Source organism: Dipodomys spectabilis, unplaced genomic scaffold, assembly GCF_019054845.1.
Source record: "Dipodomys spectabilis isolate Male_0828 unplaced genomic scaffold, ASM1905484v1 ptg000125l, whole genome shotgun sequence".
In the NCBI taxonomy this organism is placed as follows: Eukaryota; Metazoa; Chordata; class Mammalia; order Rodentia; family Heteromyidae; genus Dipodomys; species Dipodomys spectabilis.
The window spans coordinates 21,700,660-21,715,591 of NW_024870802.1; positions in this window are offsets into that span (position 1 = coordinate 21,700,660).

Consider the following 14,932-nt stretch of genomic DNA (forward strand, 5'->3'; position numbering starts at 1 on the left):
ATGTACAATGGGTAGATGGATAAATGCATTGCAAACTGGACTTAGGCCATGGAGGTGGTGGGCAAGATGTTCTACAGATTTTTTTTTGTCAGTCCTGCAGATTGAACTCAGGGCCTGGGCACTGTCCCCAAGATTCCTTTTTGTGCAAGGCTAGCACTCTACCACTTGAGCCACAGCACCACATTTTTTTCTGTTTATGTGGTACTGAGGAATTGAACGTAGGGCTTCATGCATGCTAGACAAGCACTCTGCTACTAAGCCACATTCCCAGTCCTGTTTCACAGATTTTTAAGCAAAGAATTGATTTCAAAGTATCTGTCTGAGATGACAATTGGGAACAGAATAACTGCAGTAACTCTCCTTAGGAGGCTGTAGCAGGTTCTACTTGGGTTCTGCATGGTGCCATTATTAGTTAACTTTGTTGTCTTCAGGAAATTACTTAATCTCTCCATCACTGGGTTTTCTCATCTATTTATAGAAGTGTACTGAGAACTAAGAAAGGAAATTTAGAAAAGTAGGCACACTGCTTTTTTGTTACAAATTTTGTTACAAACTGCTATTACATATGGACATGACAGACTTGTTCCAAAGCTAGTATAGGTAGGATTTTTAGAAGAGGATGGATTTCTTTTCTATTTTGATGTAAGTAACATGTTCAAGATATGCTTTCAAATGGTGAACACAATAAAGAATATAAGGCTAACTTACATTCACCTCCTATTAAGTTAGTCCCACTGAAGATTAACATCGGTTACCCCAAAGTTAGTCATTCAGCCTTTGTCCTCTTCTTCCTCCTCCTCCTTTTTTTTTTTTTTGTTTTGTTTTTGCTTATGTGGTGCTGAGGAATTGAACCCAGGACTTCATGCATGAGAGGCAAGCACTCTACCACTGAGCCAACTTCCCAGCCCTCTTCCTCCTCCTTCTTTTAAACTGAGAGATCCTAGGTGCATTAAAATTAAAGAAAATTACAAGGGTGAATGTGGTCAAAATACTTTTTGTACAGGTATGAACACAGAGTAATTAAGCTTGTTGAGATTGTATGGGGAAGCAAAGGTTGAGGGATAGTGGCAGAGGGGATGAGTCTGATCAGGGTACATGGACATGTCAAAATGAAACTTTTATACCATGAACTGATGTTAATATGAAATGTGGGAGAGAAGTTTTTTTAAAAAGTTAATGTTGCCAAGAAATACTTAGGTAGAAACCCAAGGCCATTTTCTAGCCTCAATGTTTTGTTTTCCTTTTTCCGATACTTTTGGATCGCTATGCAAAACAATGTGAACCCTGTCTTCCATCCCCCCAGTGGTCTCTGTGGAAGACTATGGTAAGGTGGCAGGCCAGCTCTACGTCTTTTTCCAAAGGAAAACAGATTATCCTTTCCCTTTGCAAGTGGAATTTTTCTACAGTTTCTGGTGCTTCATTGGTTTCTCTTACAGCAGCTTCATTGCTTCCCTTCCAGTGAAATGAACAGCTTCTGTATGGGAGAGAAAAGTCTCTGAAAGAAAAGATCATGCCTTATCAATATTTCATTCCTTAAAGGATCGTACACTTGGAAAGTGTCCTACAGATATCTCTGGAGTATGGAACCTAGAGCATGAAAATCATAAAAATCACTTTTCTTCTCTTTGGAATGGGTAGAGGGTAGCAATATTAAATAGCTTGCCTGCTTCTCTAGGCTGAGGGGAAAGTCAAATGAGGCCTAACCGTTGAATGCTGAGTTGATAAACCAAAACCCTCTTTTTCAAGGAGGCTGAAGCGAACTTAGGCGTGTGTGTGAGGGAAGGAAGATGCTTAGGCCAATATCTTCCTCATTTACTCCTGCCCACCTTCACCTATCTAGTGGCTGCCTTTCAATCTTTATTCCTGAATTCTTCTCCTGTGCAAGCCCTGGTCCTGGCTCCACTGCTGAATCGCAACAAAATCCATTAGTGTATCAGAGAAGCAACTGTGTGGCTCAAAAGGACCAGAGTCAGACAAGCTGGTTCCATGCACAGCTCAGATAGCAGAAGCAGCTGAAGCCACACTAGTTAAATCCAAGAGGAGTGTCAGCCTGAGACTCACCAGGAGGGGGCTCTTCTCTCTTTCTGCATCAAATACCAACCCCACCCAACCTAGAGCTCCCCAGAAAAAGTTGACAAAAACAAGCTTTGTAAGAAGTCTCTTGGGGTCTGACACTATCTGGAAAAAGTCGCCCCTACCACGTAGTTTGTTAGATGGGGAGAGGAAAAGGCTGCTCATTCTTGGCATTGGGTTGGATGTGACTCAGATCCAGTGCTGCTGACAAAAGAAGCTCATGTGCCACACCTGTCCAACTTCTATTTCACAAATGCTGTGGCTGAGATGCCACAGTCTAGGGTCCTTATTTTATAAATAAGGAAAATGAGGTTCAGAAGTGAATTTTCCTGGGTCACACAGCTGGTCTAGAGCTTGCCTACCTGTGTCATCTTGTTCCTCTCTTCTTTCTTCTCAGCCTTTGAGTCCTTAGAGCCCTGGGTTCTGCAGTCATGGGATAATACTCAGGAATTGCTGTCATCACTATGCTTTGTTAAAAATTTGCATTAAACTGCTCTATTGTTGTGTCAGAGCTTGCTGGAAGTGATTTACCTCTATCCTGTCACATGTGAAATGAATTTGTTTTCCACTGTGAAGTGTAACTGTTGGAAAAAAAGTGCTGAAGAAAGCATCCCTACAATCAAGTACATCTCAGAATACACAGGAATGAATTATTAATGCATGTAGCAATAAGGATGAGTCTTAAAATAATTGTGGTGAATAAGAAAAAGCCCAATAGAAGAGAGTATATGTTATATGACTTGTTGAACTGGTTCAAATCATTCATACTTCACTATCAGATTGAAGCACAGAACATTTCCTGGCGAGGTGGGAAAATGTAGTTTTGAGACATATTTAAACTTTACATGTTTCTGTTCTTCCTCCTGGTAGATCTTTGTGGACTGAGAATTGATCTTTTTTTTTCCTCTCTTTTCTCTGGGTTGTGTAAAAGCAGTACCATGGTAGCTGATAAGAAAGAAAAGATGTGTCTTAAATAGATTTTAGTGAGTTCATAAAATCCATTGTTAGGAAAGCTCAATGGCCAATCCCAGCTGGATGATGGAGCTTCATTCCAGAATCTCTCCTTACCCAGGGATCACATCTTACAGTTCTGATCAGAAGCAGGGAAGGATTTGATGCTGGATGCCCTTGGCTTATGCCTCCAATTCTAGCTATTCTAGAGACTGAGTATCAGCCTAGACAGATAAATCCTAGAGACTATTATATCTAATGAACCAGCAAAAGTGAGTAGTGGAAGGTTGACTCAAGTTGGTAGAGCACCAACCTTGAGTTAATAAAACCAAGTGAGAGTCAAAGAGCCTGAGTTCAAGACTTACTGTTCTCTCTTTCTCTCCCTCTTCCTCTCCCTCTCCCTCCCCCTCCCTCCCTCCCCCCCCTCTCTCTCTCTCTCATGCACACACACACACACACACACACACACACACCAAAAAGAGTAACAGCAACAACAACACTCAAGATTAGAGATTTGGGGGTTATATTTCCCAACTTTGTGACTTTGACTTTGGGGACATTATGCAAAATAGCTTTAAAATAATATCTACAAAAGATTACATTCCTGACCAGGGAGTTCACCTGGGACATACCCCAATAAACTCTTCCTTTCTTCACCTTTACCTCCTTCTGCGTGGTCTTTCCTCACCTAAAACCTTACAGTGGGAACACTTACATAACATCAATGGGCCTCGTGATGATTATAATTGTTATTGTTCTCTTTATAAATAAATGATGGCAAATCTACATTCCACAAAAAACCATAATAAATGATGGTTGCTCACTCTTGTCTGGTTGGCTATGTGTAAGTTCATACTAATAATTTTCATTCAATGAGTCCCTTCTTTGTATTAGATGTAAATATATCATTTCACTGAAGCCTTCAGTAATCTTTGAAGATCTTTAATAATTTTCTTTTTATAGAGCAGGAAATGAAGGTTCAGAGAGGTTATAAGAGTTGCTCATGACACTTTAGAGTATAAATGGAAAACCAGACACAAATTTGTTCTTTAAGTAAGACCCCTTTCTTCCACATACCTTCATATAGTCCAACTCTTAGGTGACATGGGGACTTTTGGTGCCATGCTCAGCCATGCAAGTTGTACAATGAACACTTCCAGGAAGTGTCTTTTCTACAGGGGTCAATGTAACTAGTGTCTCTATGGAGGTCAACACTGCCAAACCTACAGACATGTGTAAGGAGGCCCCAGAGGAACTGCATTTTATTTATTTATTTTTACTGTTTGCTATTTAAAAATATTGCCAAAGTGATGCACAGAGGTGTTGCAGTTACATGAATCTGGTAATTAGTACATTTCCTTTTGAATCGTGTCACCCCTTCCCTCATTCGCCCACTTTTCCCTTCCCCCAAAGTTGTGTAGCTCATTTCCAACATATTGTCTAGTGGATTTCACTGTTGAATTGGTTCCCGGCCTTGTCCTACTATTCCTGTGCTTTCCTTCCCCTCCCCCCGCCCCCCCCCAAAAAAAAATCAGGTGTAAACTCACATACAAGACAAAGGGTATAGAAAAAAAAAAACAGTGACAGAAGGGAATAAACCAAAGGAAAGAAGAAAAGAAAATAAATGAACCACAAACAGTATGATAGAAAAACCTCTCATTTCCATTTCTTGGACTTCGTTTCAACAAGCATCATTTTATACGATCATATGCACAGAGCTATTAGGCCCTTGTTATCCTCTGCTAAGAATCTCCTTCTTTGTTCTCAAGCAGCTATATTTTACTAGATTTTGTTGACCACCAAAAACCATCCTAGCAACCTTCTTTTCAATCATTCTTGAAGGGGCTTTCCATACTTTTTAAATTACCTGCACAAACGAGTAAATGACTTGGACAAACCTGACTGTATGCCTTCTCACTGAGCGGTGTGGCTTTCTCAAAGTAGAACAGGAACGCCAGCCTTCATGCAATTCTCGGCTTACTTATTCCTTCAGGCCCCTACATGCTCTCATACCCCCACTACCCCCTAAAAAACCCCACTGTGAAAGAAATTGGTTACCAGAATTTGGCAGTAATAGGATGCCAAAACACAGACAAAATATAAACAATCATGTCTAAATTCATCTTAAGAGATTTCCTTCATGTTCGTGTTTATGCTTAAACCACTAAAAATCTTAGCAGCTGCTACAAAATAAATCCTTCCATGTTTCATCTTCCAGAAAGCATCTTGTTCTGTGTCTTTGGCTGTAAGACATGTCCTCCAGAATCCTCCATCCTGTGATCCACACAGACCTTTCTCACCAGCTAAGCTTAAACCCGATGCTTCCTTCTGGAGGAAGTTGAGAACACCACCTTTCAGCAAAACTGAGAAAGCTACAGGGTCTGGGTAGACACCTGTGACTGATTGCATTTACTTACCTCCTTCATAGTTACAAAAATTGTTAGATTTATCTTGCAGTTATAATGGACTTAAAGAATGCTTTCACTGTCAGGAACTTTTAGATAGATTATAACTTTGTGAGGTTGTATGGGTAATTTTAGGTCTTGCAAAACAAAGATCTGTATCTGAGAACAGAGATGTTAAATGAGGCATCCAAGTTCACAAAACAAAACATGACTTCCTCTTCAGTTTTCTTTTCAAAGATGCTTTCGGCCATCAATCCATTTGGAGGTCATGAAGACTGACATTCTTTCAGAAATTCTAATCCCAGAGATTCACCACAACAATGTGAAACTCATCCAAACGTTTGTGATTTTAGAAGTAGAGTTGAGATTATTCCAGTAGAACAAATTCGTGACCATGTAAGTATTCTTATCTTAAAACAGTCCTACCAAGTGCCAGCAAAAACAATATGTGGGCAGAATTCCAGTTTCCGTCTACTAAGAATTGGTTTCTGGGACCAGGCTCAGTGAGTGCTTGTAACCTCATCTACTTTTGTTTAAGGTCAGTCTGGGCAAGAACATTAGGTGGGCATGGTGGTATGCACCTGTAATTCCAGTTATGTGGGAGTTATAAATAAGAAGACCACATTCCAAAGCCCTATCTCAAAACTAACCAAAGCAAAATGGAATGGAGATATAACTCAAGTGGTAGAGCACTTGCTTAGCAAATGTGAGGCATCAAATCCAAGCCCAAGTAAAAAGAACTGCTTCCACAACAAACTCCTACGCACAAATATAGGGTTCACTCCAATGTAAAACGTGGTCTCCACCAGCCTCTCTGGAGCTACATCTAGCTGGGATGCCAACAGCCCAGTTTATGGATGGTTACTCAGATTGTGATGTTATGTTTGTTCCCAGTACAGCAAAATAAATAAGCAAATATGTTTTTAGAAAGACAAGAAGGTTGGGACTATAGGAGTGGCTCAAGTAGTAGAGTACTTTCTTGGCAAAGACAATGTCTTAGGTGCAAACACTAATGCCACCAAAAAGAATCAAGAAATAATATAAATAAATAAATAAGTAAAAGAAGAAAGAAAAACAGGACAAGAAGGGAAGATTGGCCTAATAGCAGTAAGGTAGAGTTATTTGAAGTTACTACAGCTCTGCCAGGTTTGCTTATGTGTGTTGTTTTGTTTTGCCCTAATATTTGGCAATATTTTGCTTTTGGAAATATGCCTTACACTAAATATTTTATTTTGCATGTATTTGTATTTATTTTGCATGATCTTGACCTCTTTACCCTAAGTAAATACTTCTTCTTCTGTCTCTTAAACTAAATAGTTCAGCATTGACAGAATAATGGGGCCTATCAGAAAACAGAGTGGGAATAACACAGATTGTTTTCATACAAATACACTTTCTCTCTGTGTCTGTCTCTTTCTTTCTTTTGTTACTGTACTGGGATTGAACCTAAGGCTTCATACACTGTAGGTAAGAGCTTTAGCACAATAGCTACACCCTGAGCCCTTAAAATGTGTTCTTGAGGGGGAGTCTTTAATGTTTGTGGTTCTTTGTGATTCTCTTGCTTTCATCTCCCAAATTGCTGGGATTACAAGTATGTACTACCATACTCCATTGTAAATCAGTTTTACTTTTATGAAAACAAAAAACAAGGGTTCCTTTTGTTTTATGCAAGCTAAATAGATGTGTAAATTAGCCAAGTGTTATGGGAATTCTCCTTGTAGCATTTAGATTTTCAGCTCGTATTATGTCTTTGTATCAGAAATTTTCATTAAAAGTGGTTGAGTGTTTTTTGAGGGAAATAAGTGAAAAAGTTTAAAATAAGTAAAAGTTTGAAATGTTATGGGAAGGCTGATGTCTAAAAAGAAATATTAAAACAGCAAAACATTTATTTTGCCTTAATAAAGAGCTGATCCTTTAATGATGATAATTATTTGAAAATATGTTTCTTTTCAGGCTGTTTTAAAACTTTGTTGTCTTCATTGGGATCTGATGTAGACCAGTAAAAAAATTAAGAAAATAACACTTAAAGTAGTTACGGGTGAATGGGAGGCTTGTTCTGCTCCTACACATCCCTGGGGGAACAGAGCTCTAAAAGAAAATGGTAAAAAAAAATAAGCCAACAAATAAACAAATGAATGAAAGTGCCGGACTAAGGAATTTCTGCATTTTCTTTTTTTCTGGAGTGAAGTAGAAGGAATTGGTAGATCATGAGGAAAGGATTATACTGGAAAACCTTCAGGGAAACAGCGTTACCTTATTCCTCTCTACAGTGTTGGTGACAAGAACAAGACCTAGTTGGTGGCAGGTGCTAGTTGATATTGGTTGAAAAAATACAAGATGCTTTCAAAAAGCTGTATTTGCATGACCCAAAGTGTCTAGAACACAGGAGTAAACAATAACAAGTACATTAAGAAGAATGAAGATGGCGCTGACTTGTAATCACCTAAGAGAGAAAAATTCTATTTGTTCTTAATGGGGAATAAAATACATAATATTAGTAATTTTTTTGTTTTTTGGTTTTTTTGGGGGGAGGGGGTCTGGTTGTGGGGCCTGAACTCTGGGCCTGGGTGCTGTCCCTCAGTTCTTCAGCTCAAGGCTAGCTCTCTACCACTTGAGCCACAGCACCACCTCCGGCTTTTTTTCTTTTTGCTTATGTGGTGCTGAGGAATCGAACCCAGGGCCTCATGCATGCAAGGCAAGCGCTCTACCATTGAGCCACATTCCCAGCCCCTATTAGTAATGTTTTATTACCCTGAAGATTTCATTACAATGAAATATTTCATCCCAATGAAAATTTACCCTGATATATCATGAAATCCAGCAGGTCTAGTTCATAATGCATCCTAGAAACAGTTTCAAGTATCTGAGCAGCTGCAGCTCTCAGGTTTAAGAATATGGAAGAATCTCTAGGGAACACATATTTGTGGGCTAAAGTACAGTGATGGGGATTCGGTTCCTCCAGGGTAGGGATGAGCAATCAATCCTGTGTATGGCCACAGGCTACCTTTGAGAAACCCTGGCTGCACAGGATGAAAGGTGCAGAGGATCAAAGGTGACAGCTTACTCTTTGAGGTGCCACCTGTACTTCAGGGCTTTGTGATTTTTTTTTTAATCCAGCCAAGAAACCCAGTAAGGAAATTCAAGACATCCCTGTCTAGCCTTCCAGCATGGTAGCTTTCATTTTGGGTAACCCCAGCTCACACATCATTTTGGAGCTTGTGGAGGTGAAGAATTTGGCAGATAAGCCCAGTGGTAGGATAACCTGGATTTTCACCTTGATGCACAGTTCTCTTCAAGGTTTGGAACACTCTCCCAGCATCCTAATAGACTCAAAGTTACATGGAAAGAATGGCAGAGTCATTCTGCCTATAACCAAATTGTGATAAAGGAAATGAACTTATTAACGGAGTCTGTTCACAACTATCAACAAGACTAAATGGAAAAATCAAATTCCTTTGTGATCCTATTTCCTTCTTGTTAAATATTATGACTATGCAGTAATGACAACATAGAATTGCATATAATAACTGTTGACAGAAGGCTACTTCGTTGGTTAGAGCACAAAAATGCCTTAAGAAGTAGGTCCAGCAGAATTGACTTCAGAATATTATGTGATTATTTTAAGCAAAGAGATGCTATCTTAAACTGTGTGGGTTCCATAATTACTTCAATGTCAAACAAGCTTTTAAGTACCTTGGAAGATGACTAAAAAAATACACAGCAGAGAAAAATTTCTGCAAGTTTCAAAAGAGAGCTACTTCTCCAGATGTTCTGAGAAGCTGTATCTTGCTAGGGAAACTAGTTCCATCAGGTGTTTCTAATTAGTCTGGAGCTCAGTAGGTTGTAATATTATTGTCCCAGTAAAATATGGAGTCACTAGCTTCTTCTTTTCCTATTTAATTGCACATATTAAATCTAATGTGTGATGATCAAATCAAGGCAATTAACATTTTCTTCTCCTTAAATATTCTTATTTTGGGGGAGGAACCTTTGAACTCTACTGTTTTAGAATATATTGTGACTCTATTGGGCTATAGAATACTAGGATTTACTCCTTTTATCTAACTACATATTGGTAACTGACTTCCTTTATTCCTCCTTCCTTCCTTCATCCTTCCTGGTCTCTTGGACTATGATTCTACTCTACTTCTATGAAATGCATGTTGATTTTTTTTGTAATTTCCACATATGAGTAAGAACATGTGATATTTGTCTTTATGTGCCTGGTTTATTTCATTTAACTTAATGTCCTCAGTTTTCATCCATGTTTCCAAAAGTGTTGGAAATTTTATCTGTTTTGTGGCTTAGCAATGCTCATTGTAGATATAGATTATATATGTATATGTACATAAACATATATTTATATATCTGTATATTACATTATCTTTATTCTTCTATCAGTACCTTGGTTGATTTTATATCTTGGTTATTGTGAATAGTGCTATAATAAACATGGGCATGCAGGTGAGGTATCTGTTAGATATGCTGATTTCAGTTTCTTTGGATATATACCTAGTAGTGTGATTAGTACACTATAGGTATTTCTACTTCTTTTTGAGAAACCACCATACCTATTTCCATAAGAGCTGTCCTATCAGTAACCAGTTTATTAACAGTGGAATTGTTTTCAGACTATTGTTAAAACCTATCATTCCAACTGTTACAATAGTTGGTTCTGTGTGTTTTTCTATATGCTATAAGCAGTATCAAATTAACTCTATTTTCAATAAAGGAAAGCATGCACTCTCCCCCCTACCCTGTTCCTTCAATCCCTAGTACTCTGTACTCAGAGACATATACATATTTTCCACTGTATCTTCCCTATGTCCTTTAGGTGTTTCTCACTTTATTTGTCTCCCATTATAAAACTTGTATTTTCACTAGAATGTTTCCCAGTGTTTTTTTGTTATCTTTGTTATTTATTCTGACTAATCAGATTTCTCTCATTCAGGTTGGTAATCCTGGTACCCCGCCCTTCTCTGTCTCTATCTTTTTGTTAAAACAGTCTTGTATTACTAGGATGGTTTCAAACTCAGTCTTCCTGCCTTCATCTCTTGAGTGCTGAGATTACAGGCATGCACTATGATATCTGACTTTCCTTCTCATGTATATATATATATATATATATATATATATATATAATTGTAAAGATATTGTACAAAGGGGTTACAGTTACATGAGCAAAGTAATGAGTCCATTGCCTATAAAGCATTGTTACCCCCTTCTTTGTTTTTCCCCTACCATCCCTTTCCTCCCTACCTCCCCAACTCTTTCTTCCCCCACCCCAAGTTGTAAAGTTCATTTTCAACATAGTGTCTTGTACATCTCATTGTTACAGTGGGTCGTGTATCCTTATTTCAGCATTTTATTATTTCCTTTCCCCTCCCCAAATTAGAAAAATTAATATACAAGATGCAGGACACTGGAATCAAATACCGTGACAACAGGGGTTATACCATGGAGGAAGAACATACAAAGAACCAAAAAAATAACATAGTATATTATAAGTACATTAAAAAGAACAGCAAGAAAGATAAAATCTCTTTTGTCCCTGTCTTGAGGTTCATTTCACTTAGCATCAGCTATTTATTTATTTATTTATATTGTGAAAATACTGTACAGAGGGGTTACAATTACGTGGGCAAGATAATGAGTACATTTCTTATCAAGCATTGTAGTATATGGTCATATGTACATAGCTTTTGACATTTTCTGCTTGTCCTAGACATATACTAGTTATTGCAGATAAGGGAAACCATGGGACTTATGTTTCTTTGGGTTTGACTTACTTCACTTAATTTTTTCCAAAAGTCTTTCCATTTCTTAACAAATGGGGAAGTATCATTCTGTCTGATGGAGGCATAGAATTCCATTGTGTGTGTGTGTGTGTGTGTGTGTGTGTGTGTGTGTGTGTGTGTGTGTGTGTGTACACAAACATATATCTCACATGTTCTTGATCCATTCATCTACTGAGGGGCACCTGGGTGGGCTCCATATCTTAGCTATAGTAAATAATGCTGCAATAAACATAGTGGTGCTAGTAGCTTTAGTGTGGCCTTGTTTGTGATCATTTGAGTAAATGCCCAAAAGTGAGATTTCTGGGTCACAGGGGAGCTCTATGTGGAGTCTTTTGAGGAACCTCCATACTGCTTTCCAAAATGGTTGAACAAGTTTACACTCCCACCAACAATGCAGTAGGGTTCCCTTCTGTCCACATCCCCTCCAGCATCTGTTGTTATTAGAGTTCTTGATTATAGCCATTCTACCTGGAGTGAGGTGGAATCTCATTGCTGTTTTGATTTGCACTTTTTTTATGACTAGAGAAGTTGAGCATTTCTTCATGTGTCTATTGGCCATTCTTATTTCCTCTTCAGAGAATTCTCTTTCTCTCTTCCTCTCTCTCTCTCTTTCTTTGTTGGTTGTTGGGCCTGAACTCTGGGGCTGGGTGCTGTCTCTCAGCTCTTCAGCTCAAGGCTAGAGCTCTACCACTTGAGCCACAGCACCACTTCCAGTTTTTTCTGCTTATGTAATGCTAAGGAATTGAACCCAGGTCTCATGCATGCAAGGCAACCACTCTGCGACTAAGCCACTAAGTCTTTAGCCCACTTATTAATCAGGCTGTTGTTTCTTTGAGGATTTGTTGTTGGGGGATTTAATTTTTTGAGTTCTAAGTATATTTTAGGCCTTTTTTTCCTTTTTTTTTTGTTTCTCTGTAGTTTCTTCATGTCTGATTTTGCTGAGGGAGCCAGCTTCCCATGGTCATTTAACAACATTTTGGGTGTCCTGGCTATTACGTTGACAATGATAATTAGGTTGGCAGCTTTGCAGTGTTTTTATTTTGGTAAATATCAGTCCCTTGGCTTTGAGGCCAGTATCTCTGCAAACAATGAAACCACAATCATTTTTCTATTTTCCTTGGCTAACTTTATTTGTCACTTTTAAAAAATAAGTTTCTGACATAAAATTGAATCTGGAACAATCACTGAGATGAAACAACACTTTAACCAAATGGCTTAGTGAGGTCTCATTAAAAAGATTCGGTGGCCTGAGGGGTTGTGGCAGTGTCAGCCTGGCTAAGTTATGGTGTCAGCTCTTTGGTCAAGATACTACCATTAAGATATTCTGTCGATTTGATTATGAAATCAGTTGACTGTAATCAAAAAGGATCACTCTTGGAAGTGTGGGCGAACTGCATCTAGTGACTGAAGGCCTTGAGAGCAAAAGCAGATTTCTCTAAAGAAAAAGAATTCTGCCTCAAAATTGTGACAGAACATTTTTGTCTAAACTTGCAGCCACCAGGCCCATCCTACCTTTTTAGGGTTCACCAGTGCCCACATTCTTGGTTTCATTTCTTTTGAGAACCCTGGAGGATTGAAAGGTCATAAACATCTTTTGATGAAAGTGAAAAGAAGTTAAAAATCGATGTCTTTTAGGTAAATTCCTCAAGTATCTCAAATATCTGTTTACCATGGATGAGAAGCAGCAGGTGGGAGGGGAGAGATCATTAGACGCATGAGAGAATAGAAGAGGTATTTTTTTTAAAGAAGAATTCAAAACTAAATTTGCCTAGGGTAAACCGATACTCAGGTGAGACATAGTGAAGAACTTCAACTCTCCATCCAATGTGTGTGTGTGTGTGTGTGTGTGTGTGTGTGTGTGAGAGAGAGAGAGAGAGAGAGAGAATACACCATGTACACACCCCTTGAAGAATAGTTAATAGTCCTTGAAGTTCTGCACATCTTCAAATAAATTTATGCTATGGTAATTTGTGCATCCATTCATTCATGAACTATTAAATAGGATGGGGATTTTCTCTCCCTGGTCTCCGACTGTACTACTAGTGTGTAACAGTGCCTCAAATGTGGCAAATGTTCAAATATTTGTTGAATGAGTGCTGTATAAATTGTGTTATCTGTTGCATAAATAAGTAAATTGGATTATCTCAGAGTACTTTTAGCTCTCTACTGTGCTCTAAGCTAACTCCTCACCTCTATACTTGCAGTGACCTGCCTCATTTCTTGTTCCCATCTTGAAAACCCTCCAAGTGGAAAGTATTTGACTCTTATCTATAGGCTGACCCTAAATCTGGGATTGGCACCCAAATCATGCTTCTCAGCTTTTTGTAAGGCAGAATCTAAGATGCTTTACCTCAGTAGCTTTGGACATTCATAGTGCATCACAGCTTGCTGGATGTGCTGTCACCTTGAACTTCTTTCCTGTGATGAGGGCTTTGCATTTCACTTCACCCATGTTCACACACAGTTTCCTCCAGATAATGACAGTATGACACAGTAGCATAGTTGTGGGCTTTAGACTGTCTTTAATTCAGTTGAAATTCAGATTTCACTTCTTCCTTTAATAGCTCTGAGTCCTTGATCCTCCTATGAAGAGATGAACATAATACCTTTCTTGTATGACTGTGGTAAATACTGCGTGTACTATAGGTTTAGACACTGTTGCTTCTTTCCTCACTCTGGGGTTAAGATTTTCATTATTCTTGCTTGTGTTTGCAGTAAATGCTATGCCGTGAGCAAGCCAGATTACCTCTGTGGGCAAACATGCCTTTACCTATACAAGGTAAAGTTGAAACTGGGTATTACATTTTTGCAATCTATAGCAATGTAATTGTCCAACAATTTATTCACAGACACTGAATGCTAAATTTGCAGTGGACCACTGTATAGTCTAAATAAGGAAGAAAAATTATTTTATGCTTACATAGAGCTCACTTAACACGGAAAACATTAAAACAGGTATCTATCTACTTGGGATATTGAAAAGGAGATGGCAGTAATCATTCTAATATGGCCAGGAAGAAAACAAGTCAAGGCAGAGGTATGGATCAGTCAAAAATTCAAATATTGGAGTGGTAGAAAGGAGACCAGTGTGGGTTGAGCATACTTAGTAAGATTGGGTCTTTAATGTGCTTTCAGAAAATATGGATCTTCAAAGGAATGTTTTAGTTGTGACGTTTTCTAAATTTATTGGGCTATAAAAGTTGATATATTTTTCAAAGAGTACTTATTAAGATCTCTTGGCAAAGGCTAGTGCAACACCAGTTACTGATTTATTTCTGCTTTCAGATCTTTCTGCTCTTGACCCAGCAGCAGTTCCTATTGAACATCTGTTTGGGGCGGAGTCATGTGATATCAAATACTGAACAGATTTTTTTTTTCCTCTTTAAGGAATGTTGGCTGTCTGAGTTTTTTTTTTTTATTGTGAAAATACTGTACAGACGGGTCACAATTACATGGGCAAGGTAATGAGTACATTTCTTATCAAGCATTGTTGCCTCCTCCTTTGTTTCCACTTCCCATCCCTCCCTCTCTCCCTCATGTCCCCGGCCAAAGTTGTAAAGTTCATTTTTCGACATAACATCTTGTACATCTCATTGTTGCAATGGGTCCACCTGTATCCCTATTTAAACAATTGGGTTTTTCCCTTCCCCTCCACAAATTATACTAACATCAAATACAGTGAAAGCAAGGGTTATACTGTGGGAG